We start from the raw sequence: 11476 nt of genomic DNA, 5'->3' as shown, positions 1-11476 counted from the left end.
ATCCCAGCTACTCGGGAGGCTGAGGCAGGAGAATCACTTGAACCCGGGAGGGGGAGGTTGCTGTGAGCCGAGATCGCACCACTGCACTCCAGCCTGGGCGACAGAGCAAGACGCCGTCTGAAAAAAAAACAAACAAAAAAGAAATTAAAAAGAACAGATTCCTTCTGCATAATTCTTCTTCTGGGTTGTTAAAACGCCATTCTGAGGAGAGAGCCAGTTTTCCTCCACACACCCAAACAACAGCTGATTCTACCTCCCATCTCACTTTCCTCCTCTCATCAATGAAGGGGACAGAAGCTTGGCAGCTCAAACCTATACACACATCCTGCAAACCCTGAGACTCCTCCAGTTCTCTCACAGTCCACTGTGGCAAAGAGTTTTAGCAGAATCCCATTAATTGCCTGATTTGCTCAGGTTTTTTATCTGAATCTTTCTCAAAGTATAAGTCTCATAATACAGAGGCAAAATGGCATATGGAAATAGCACTGAACTCCAAGACAAAATACCTGACGTGGCAGCCATGATATCCCTTAGAAAGAATCTGCCATTCAACTGCCAGAAAGCAATTTGCTGTCAGCCCACAGCTGCATCACCTTTGGGATCCATTACCGTGTCAGAACTAAGGCCACACTCTTCCTGAACAGCCCCAAGCCAATTGACTGACAGTGTGGTTACTGGGACCTGGCGGTTTCCGCCCACTGTTAATTTATCTATGTGATAACCTTTACCTGGCGCTTTCCACTGGGTAGACTGCAACTTGGAAGAATCTGCACCATGGCTTGAGGTTTTCCTTGCCCGATTTTGCTTCTGCCTTCGTTTACTTTATCAGGATAGGGAAGCCTATCCAAAGGCTTTCTCTGCCCATTCCTGCTTCCTTCTTTATCTTTCACAGGTGTTACCAGCCGGTAAGCCTCTTGCACTCCTAACTTTGTCTCAGCATCTGCTCCCCAGACCACCTGAACTGACTCAGGTGACCACTCCAGAAGTGGTCTGAAAAAGCGAGCAGTAAGATAGGTTTAGGGAACTGCAGTACTACTGCCTGGCTGGCAACAAGAACCCCTCCTGGATGTTGTAGGGTACAGGTAGTCTCTGGAACAAGATGGTATCCAAGTTGCTAAAATTTTCACTGATATGAAATAGGAGAATGTTCCTGTGGTGGAACAGTTCAGGCATATGGGGTAGGCGGAGGGACAGCAGTGAGTACAGGGACAGTGGAATTCACTGGCTGTTATTAAGTTGCATTGGGCCCTGCCAAGAGATAATGAAAAGCTGAGAGTAGTTAACAAACATTGAAAATTAACTGTGAAGGTCAGAGGGCCTTTTTGATGGCTTACAAAGAGGCCCTTATCTATAGCAGTGAGAGAACAAAAAAATCTGAAGACCAAACTCGAGGACTTCAATAGAGCTCCCAGAGGCAGATCTGCAATCAAGGTCAGGACTCTGCTTGGGAAAACCTGGGATCCTAATACATGGAATGGAAATATCTGGGGGGGTCCCCCCAAAGATTCTGACTTTCTGCACTTCTCTGAACCCTCAGAGCCTTAAGAGGGAGCCCACCACTCCCTATTAAGAACTGGAACCCCCTCTGTGTGAGAAGACACTGCAGAGGCCTCTCCCCTCCCAGAATCTCCTGACTGTGAAGATCTTAATCTTAAACTCTCATGGGTTAAGCCAAGAACATACTAGGCCTGATAAGGAAAGAAAGGGACTACAACCCAAAGTATCCTGCAAGAACTGGCCAACATCTAGTGGTAAGAGTAGGGAAGTACCCATGGGACTGGATTTTGATAGTGCTTAATCAAAGGGATGAAATATAAAAGTGGGTTAAGGGCTAGTTTTTTTACTTGGGGACCACTTTCTTGGGATAGACTATAACTTGCTGGCTGGGCACCGTGGCTCACACCTGTAATCCTAGCACTTTGGGAGGCCAAGGTAGGCGGACCACCTGAAGTCGGGAGTTCGAGACCAGCCTGACTAACATAGAGAAACCCCGTCTCTACTAAAAATACAAAATTAGCCGGGTGTGGTGGTGCACGCCTGTAATCCCAGCTACTCAGGAGGCTGAGGCAGGAAAATTGCTTGAACCCACGAAGTGGAGGTTGCAGTAAGCCAAGATCGTGCCATTGCAGTCCAACCTGAGCAACAAGAGCGAAACTCCATCTCAAGAAAAAAAAAAAAAAAGAATTTAACTTCCTGGTAAGGACCTGCCCCTAGAGGCTCCTAGGAGCATGGAGGAAATGATAATACTTGCTGAGTGAAGGTCAAATGTCTGTATTGCCATAGCAACTGGGGGAAGAAAAGATTAAATGGCTCAGCAAAGCGGGCATGATAGAGTGAATTCCAAGGATGCTCCATAGAAGGCCCGGAGGAATCCCCCTTTTTTTTTTTTGGAGATGGAATCTCGCTCTGTCACCCAGGTTGGAGTGCAGTGGTGCAATCTCAGCTCACTGCAACCTCCGCCTCCTGGTTCAAGCGATTCTCCTGCTTCACCCTCCCCAGTAGCTGGGATTACATATGCCACCACGCCCGGCTAACTTTTGTACTATTATTATTATTATTTTTGAGACAGAGTCTCACTCTGTCACCCAGGCTGTAGTGCAGTGGCGCTATCTTGGCTCACTGCAACCTCCGCCTCCCAGGTTCAAGCCATTCTCCTGTCTCAGCCTCCCGAGTAGCTGGGACTACAGGAGTGTGCCACCATGCCCGGCTAATTTTTTTTATTTTTTTTATTTTTTTATTTTTAGTAGAGACGGGGTTTCTGTGTTAGCCACTGTGTGAGCCAGGATGGTCTCGATCTCCTAACCTCATGATTCACCCGCCTTGGCCTCCCAAAATCACTCCTGGGATTACAGGAGTGAGCCACCACGCCCGCACTAATTTTGTATTTTTAGTAGAGACAGGGTTTCACCATGTTGGCCAGGCTGGACTCAAACTCCTGACCTCAGGTGATCTGCTTTCCTTGGCCTTCAAAGTGCTGGGATTACAGGCATGAGCCACCGCACCAGCAAAAAATCCCATTTACCAAGGCCATCAAAAATGTGCTGGTGGAAAGTGCCAGCATCACACAGAACCTTAGTGGTGGCTTTCTTCTACAAGCCAGTGCTCCAGCGCTAACAGGAGGAGACACTGTCACAAGCTTGGCTCTTTTATAGTAACAAGGATGATGGGGGTACTGAAGTAGTAGAGGCTGGTGGCAGCACTTAATTGCCAGAAGCCGTGGGATGGGGGTTACAAGTATCAGAGAGACTGGCAAGGGGCTTGACATGAAGAGTTGTATCGATGGTTAATAGAACATGGTATCCTTAGGGGGTAAAATGGATGTGCAGTCAAAACAAGGATATTGCTGAAGATGTGTAATCAACAGAGAGCAAGAATGGATGAGCAGGAACCTGAGGATGGAGCTCTCAATTAAAAAGCATGCTCCTTTGTCTGGTTCCAGAACCTAAGTCGGTTTTCAGACCCAAAACTCATTGACTATAGAGGTAAACAGGTCCCCAAAGACTGGCAACACCATGGTAATTATATACTATAATGATTCCCCAGTCCTTCCAAAAGGGGACTTGTAAGTATTTATTCAGGTGACTGTGCACAGAGGACTGTTGGGCACAGGATCTGAACTGACATTGAAACATAGTCCCAAAGTGTCATCTTCACTCCCCTATTGGAGTGGGAGCTTATAAGGGCTGGATAAAAGAGTACTAGCCAAAGCCCAGCTTACAGTGGATCCACCCCATCTAGTCAGAAGCAATCTAGACTGTTCAGACATCCTGCAGAATATCACTTTGATCCATTACATCAATGACATCATGCCCATCAGTCAGGATGAGCAAGAGTAGCTAGCATACTAGAGGCCTTGGTAAGACACATGTCCTCCAGATCATGGAAGATAGCCCTAAGATTCAGAGGACTACCACCTCAGTCAATGTTTTAGGAGTCTGGTATTTAAGGGACATGCCAGGACATCCTTTCTAAAGTAAAAGACAAATTGCTACATATTGTATCCCCTACCACAAAGACGGAATTGAAGTACCTGGCAGGTCTCTTCAGGTTCTGAAGGCAACACTTTCCACACTACAAACACTGCTCAGACTCATATACTAGGTGGCACAAAAGACTGCCTGCTCCGAATGACATCTGGAGCAGAAAAAGTATAGCCCCACTTATCATCGCTCTCAGTGACCCACTGAGGGTCTTTATAATTCCTATTCCTGTAGTTCTGGGCTCTGCATGGTGACACATTCTGATTCCCAAAGGGCCATACTCTTCCAGCAGGCGTCACATTAAGTTACATGGTATGGCTACCACTTGGGCACGTTGAACTCTTTGTATTCAGGAATCACCAAGTAAGAAGAGAAATTATCATTATCATATTGCCAGTGTAATTGACCCTGATCAGGGAAGAGGTGGGGCTGCTGTTTTACAATTGGGGCAGGGAAGAATATGTGTGGTGACTCACTTGGGCATTTCTTTCTTCTTCTTCTTTTTTTTTTTTAAGATGGAGTTTCGCTTTTGTTGCCCAGGCTGGAGTGCAATGGTGCCATCTTGGCTCACTGCAACCTCCGCCTCCCAGATTCAAATGATTCTCCTGCCTCAGCCTCCCAAGTAGCTGGGATTACAGGCATGCACCACTACACCCGGCTAATTTTTTGCATTTATTAGAGATGGAGTTTCACCATGTTCGTCAGGCTGGTCTTGAACTCCTGACCTCAGGTCATCTGTCCGCCTCAGCCTCCCAAAGGGCTGAGATTACAGGCGTGCGCCACTGCGCCTTCGGCATTTCTTGGTATTCCTTTGCTTAGTTGTGATTGTGAATGAATAATTGCAACAACCCTGGCCTGAGAAGGGGGCCTCAGACCCCTGAGGAATTAGGGTTTGGGCCACAGCATCAGTAAGCCACTGAAACTAGTAGAAGTGATAGCAAGAGGGATTTAGAGTAGAGGAAGGAAACAATGAGTACCTGTTGCACCTCCAAGAACAACTGCGGCATTGGGGGCTGTATATTATTCCACTGATCACGCTCATGTAAGTTTTTCACGGGAAGAGAAGCCCTTCCCAATTATGTTTGGAGAAGTGAATCCACATGATACAAAGGGTGGACTGGAGCAACCATGGATGTAGCCCATTTGGATTCCTTTCATGAAAGAACTTTCTGTTTAGCTGTAGGAGTGCATTTATCTCACGGCTTCCAGCTACAGCAACTTCAGGATTCATGATCATGTTCATGTTAAGACCACACTCTTCCCAGGCAGCCTACAGGCAATGATTGAGCGTGGTGTGCATACTAAAGCCTGGCCATTTTGGCCCAGCTTTGCCCCTAGTCTCCCGCAGAGTTGACTAAGACCTTGTCAGATCCGCATCATGACTTGAGGCTCTCCCTACCTATCCTGCTTCCTCTCCCTGTATCTTTCACAGGCATTACCCCCAATAAACCTCTTCTGCTCCTAACTTTGAGCATCTCCTTTCCAGAGAATCCAAACTAATGCACTGATAAAATAATATTGAACAGAGAAAATGAAAACTGTATATATATGCACATATAAAGTTTATGTAATTTATATATAGTTATATATATGCATATATTTACACACACACAATACAGTTATAAATTTTTTTTTTTTTTTGAGACAGTCTCACCCTGTCATCCAGGCTAGAGTGCAATGGCACTATCTCAGCTCACTGCAACCTCTGCCTCCCAGGTTCAAGCGATTCTCCCGCCTTAGCTGCCCGAGTAGCTGGGACTACAGATGCGTGCCACCACACCCAGCTAATTTTTTAACTTTTAGTAGAGTCAGGGTTTCACTATGTTGGCCAGGCTGGTCTCGAACTCCTAACCTTATGATCCGCCCACATTGGCCTCCCAAAGTGCTGGGATTACAGGCATGAGCCACCGCACCTGGCCATAAATTTTTTTTTTTGAGACGGCGTCTTGCTCTGTCACCCAGGCTGGAGTACAGTGGCACAATCTCAGCTCACTGCAACCTCCGCCTCCTGGGTTCAAGCGATTCTCCTGCCTCAGCCTCCCGAGTAGCTGGGACTACAGGCACCTCACCACGACGCTTGGCTAATTTTTGTGTTTTTAGTAGAGACGGGGTTTCACTATGTTCTTGAACTCCTGACCTCAGGTAATCCACCCTTCTTGGCCTCCCAATGTGCTGGGATTACAGGCATGAGTCACTATGCCAGGGATAAATTATTTTGAGACAGAGTCTTGCTCTGTCACCCAGGCTGGAATGCAATGGCACCATCTTGGCTCACTGCAACCTGTGCCTCCTGGATTCAAGTGATTCTCCTGCCTCAGCCTCCTGAGTAGCTGGGACTATAGGCACCCACCACCACACTCAGCTAATTTTTGTATTTTTAGTAGAGACGGGGTTTCACCGTGTGGCCAGGCTGGTCTTGAACTCCTGACCTCAGGTGATCCGCCCGCCTCGCCTCCCAAAGTGCTGGGATTACAGGCATGAGCCACTGTACCTGGCATAAATATTTTTAATGTGTGTTTGTATAGATGAGACCTCGAAGACATGGAAAAATAAAACTGGTTGATCTATTAAATAGAGTAAAGGATTGTGAATGATTTTTTTTTTTTTACATGTCATTTATTGTTGACACAATGTCATTAAAAGAGAAAACAAGGATATAGATTCTAAATCTACTTTTTGCTTCTTAAAATATGTGGGATTTGAGCCTGGAGTAGCGGCTCACGCCTGTAATCCCAGCACTTTGGGAGGCCAAGGCAGGTGGATCACCTGAGGTCAGAAGTTCAGGGTCAGCCTGGCCAACATGGCGAAACTCCATCCCTACTGAAAATAACAAAAATTAGCTGGGCATGGTGGCTGGCATCTGTAATCCCAGCTACTTGGGAGGCTGAGGCAGAAGAATCACTTGAACCCAAGAGGCAGAGGTTGCAGTGAGCCAAGATCGCGCCACTGTACTCCAGCCTGGGTGACAAAGCGAGACTCTGTCCACTCCCCTGCCAAAAAAATATATATTTATATATGCATTATATAAATATATGGGACTGTAAGCAATTGATTTTCCATTTTCTTATCCATAAAGTAAGGGTAATAAGTGTGACAACAAAATGAGATTAAGAATGTGAACACATTTTACTATTGTGAAGTTTTTTTTTATTATTTGAGACGGAGTCTCACTCTATCGCCCAGGCTGAAGTGCAGCGGCATGATCTGGGCTCACTGCAACCTCCTCCTCCTGGGTTCAAGCAATTCTTCTGCCTCAGCCTCCCTAGTAGCTGGGACTACAGGTGCCCGCCACCATGCCCAGCTAATTTTTTGTAATTATAGTAGATACGGGGTTTCGCCATGTTAGCCAGTATGGTCTCCATCTCCTGACCTCATGATCCGCCCGCCTTGGCCTCCCAAAGTGCTGGGATTACAGGCACGAACCACTGTGCCCGGCGTGAAGTATTATTTTTATTATTGGTTGAAGTACCAGATATAAGTTGGTCAAGTAACAAATGCTTATTGATTATCTACTGTATGTCAGGTATCCTTTGTATTAGTTTCTATGGCTGCTATAACAAAGTACCACAAATTTAGTGGCTTAAAAAACACAAATTTATGCCTGAGTGCAGTGGCTCATGCCTGTAATCCCAGCACTTTGGGAGATCAAGGTGCGGGGATTGCTTGAGGTCAGGAGTTTAAGACCAGCCCGGGCAACGTCGTGAGACCTCACCTCTACAAAAAGTACAAAAAGTAGCCAGGCATGGTGGTGTGTGCCTGTATCCTTTTAGAATAAGGGGGTTGAGAGACTTGATGGACTTGTGTCTCTCAAGTTTTGTAGCACATCAGGGGGACTAAGAAATAGAACCCTGGAGCCAGCAGGGTGGAAGAACAACTGGCTTCCCTAGGAGAAAGTTGTCTTTCTCTCTACAGGAGTGGGAGGATTTCCTGTAGATTGAAGGGGACAGGGAAAGGCTGGTCTTAAGGAGAAAGTCAACCAGATAAACAAAGAATTACAAAAAGCTTACAAAAGAATGCAACATTCTCACTCCAACTAAGCGAAGACTTTTTCCTCATTTCTCCCCTCAGGAGTAGGAGAGGCTAGTTTATCCTGGTGTGTGGCTAGAAATTCTACAATGACACTCTTTGTATCTAGTCTCCCTGGCCTGGCCTTTGCTTTCCCCAAAATGATTATTCCGTTTTTTTTTTTTCTAGAAATGACTTTCTCTTTGACTGCAAAGATGAATTAGATAAATTTATGTATGCAAGTTAATAAATTAAATATCCAAACTGTGATGATAAAAAGTTTACATTTAAGATTCTTCCTTTTCATAAACAGCCCTACTGAGGTGTAATTAACAAACAGTAAACTGCACAAATATAAAGTGTGCAATTTGATAGTTTTGACATATGTATACATCCATGAAATTTTTTACCACAATCAAGATAATGAGCATATCCATCCACCAGAAACTGGGTGTTGGGGAGTGGGGGTGGATATGTTCTCCCTAGGTTTTGACCTCTTATTACCAGCTCACAAATTTGTACTGAGTAATGAGACAAGATGAGTCATTCATAAAAAATTTTTTCTACAGAAGTGGGCAGAAAAAAAAAACCTCCTACCCACTTGGCAGGTGATGAGTAGCTCATTAACCTAAATCATGTCACCACACTGTCACTCTTTCTTCATTGTATACAGGCTGGAATGCAAAGGGCTGGGAAAAGCGCCCAGCTGGTGTCCCAGGCCAGCTCTTAGCTGCCTATATGGAAGCAGGAGGGGATTTCTGTCCTCAGTCCCCTAACAGGCCTGCCCTCCAACAGTCTGTCCTCACTGGGTACCATAGCATTCAGCCTAGGGCTAGCAGGCCTGAGTCTCTTCCTTATCTCTAGCTCATAAATCTTCCCTATGGTCTAAGAGAAGAGATACTTATCCTTAATTCTATTTTTTAAAAATGTATTTGCCAGGTGTGGTGGCTCATGCCTGTAATCCCAGCACTTTGGGAGGCTGAGGGAGGTGGATCACTTGAGGTCAGGAGTTCGAGACCAGTCTGGCCAAGATGGCAAAACCCTGTCTACTAAAAATACAAAAATTAGCTGGACATGGTGGTGCACACCTGTAATCCCAGCTACTTAGGAGGCTGAGGTGGGAGAATCACTTGAACCTGGAGGCAGAGGTTGCAGTGAGCCAAGATCATGCCACTGCACTCCAGCCTGGGCAACAGAGTGAGACTCTATTAAAAATATATATATATAGATAAAAAATGTTTTTAGTTTTTGTTTGTTTGTTTGTACAGATGGGGGCTCCTTATGTTGCCCAGGCTGATCCTGAACTCCTGGCCTCAAGTGATCTTCCCACCTCAGCCTCCCAAAGTGCTAGGATTACAGGGGTGAGCCACCACACCCAGTGTATCCTTCATTCTACAGCCAGCCTCTCTTCCTAGTGTCTAGACTTAATTCCTGAGCTCTATTATTCAGCAATATTTATCGAACCCCTACCAGGTACCAGGCACTGTTCTAGGCTCTTGGAATATAGCAGAAGTCAACAATAGGCAGCAATCCCTGCCTTCATGAGCTTACTTCCTAGTGAGTAAGGAAACCAAAGGCCAACAACTTAATTCCACCTTCTGAGAGTAATATCTGAGTTACCTTCTGCCTTCAAAAAGGTGTATAGAAGAACCTTATCCTTATCCTAATCCTTTTGCAACTTGTAACTTGTAGCTGCTCTGCCTTTTTTTTTTGAAACAGAGTCTTGCTCTGTTGCCCAGGCTGGAGTGCAATGGTGCAATCTTGGCCCACCTCCCGGGTTCAAGAGATTCTCCTACCTCAGCCTGCCAAGTAGCTACAGGTGTGTGCCACCACACCCAGCTAACTTCTGTATTTTTAGTAGAGTTGATGTTTCACCATGTTGGCCAGGCTGGTCTTGAACTCCTCACCTCAGGAGATCGGCCCGCCTCAGCCTCTCAAAGTGCCGGAATTACAGGCGTGAGCCACTGCACCCGGCCATATTTCTTTCCTTTCTATTCACCATCTCCAAGCAGTTTTTTTTTGTTTTGTTTTGTTTTGTTTTGTTTTTTTTGAGACGGAGTCTTGCTCTTTCATCCAGCCTGGAGTGCAGTGGCGCTATCTCGGCTCACTGCAAGCTCCGCCTACCAGGTTCATGCTATTCTCCTGCCTCAGCCTCCCGAGTAGCTGGGACTACAGGCACCAGCCACAATGCCCGGCTAATTTCTTGTATTTTTAGTAGAGACGAGGTTTCACCATGTTAGCCAGGATGGTCTCCATCTCCTGACCTTGTGATCCACCCACCTCGGCCTCCCAAAGTGCTGTCATTACAGGCGTGAGCCACCGCGCCCGGCCTAACCATCTCCAAGCAGTTTATATGCAGTAATTCCAAGTTCCCTTGTCCCTCACCTGCAGTTGAGCTTGGAAACTGAAGGCTTTTTCTGAGTCTTCCTTCTACTGGATGTCTCTTGTGCTTCTGCTTCCTACTTTTTCCACACTCTTTTCTCCTTGGATTTCTACACCACTGCTCTATTATTTTCTACAGCTCTAGCCCTCCCCTGTCCCTGTGGGTACTTTTGCCCTCTCTCAGCTATTCCCCATAGCTGTGAAAAAGCTCTTTCCTTTCCTCTGCCCTCTACTCTTCCCCCTCAGTGGCTCATTCACTCTCATGCTTTCTCCTGCCACCTCCAAAAGCAGACAACTTTCAAATCTCCACTTTATACACTGACCTCTCATCCATGTACCGAATCAGTATTTAACTTTCTCCAGAACTTCTGCACTTGTGCATCTCATCTTTAGTTAGGACACAGACAGACCAAGCAAATTAACTTCCCCGGTATACCAGTACTCCTTCTCAACTTCCCTGTCTTTACTTTTTGCAGCCCCCAATATTAGAAGGAGCAACTTCTTGCTTAGAGTTGTACTGGAAACCCGGTACTAATAATAACTGCCAGCTACCCTAAATAGGAAAGACATTTAAATAAATTAATAAATACAAAGCAAGTTTATGGCCATAGGTGGGGGTAATCGCGACCTTTGGCAAGGAAGGCTAGAAAGTAGCATCAGACTTCAAAGAAGACTTACCATTGTTAGATTCAGGTCAGAGGGCAAAGAAGGAAAGTGCAGGACACTGGAGGGGATATGGGAGGGGGGAGGGTGTCTGAGAACCTCAGAGAAGGAAGACTGAAGCAGGAGGGAGAATGGAGATAGGGATCTTGTGTGTGGGAAAACACACAAACTCAGAGTGTTTGTTCCTGTTATCTCACTCAACAGTAACAATCAACGCAGACAGAAGACTCCTGTGACCAAATATGGAGGATTTCTTCCTACCAGCAAACAAGCAATCAGTTCTGCAGCAGACAGCAGCTGGGTGTCCTCTAATTCGATTCTGACACCATCTACCCAGAGGCCACAGGTTGAGGGCTCAAGCCTCAAAACTGCCCCTGCCCACCCCATTCAGACACCAGTCAAAACCCAAGACTCCAGAATTTCTGACCCAGCAGCTTCAAGTTGGG

The sequence above is a fragment of the Theropithecus gelada genome, chromosome 1 (assembly GCF_003255815.1).
Source record: "Theropithecus gelada isolate Dixy chromosome 1, Tgel_1.0, whole genome shotgun sequence".
Classification (NCBI taxonomy): domain Eukaryota; kingdom Metazoa; phylum Chordata; class Mammalia; order Primates; family Cercopithecidae; genus Theropithecus; species Theropithecus gelada.
The sequence above is the reverse complement of the archived record's forward strand: the minus strand, read 5'-3'. Positions refer to the sequence as shown.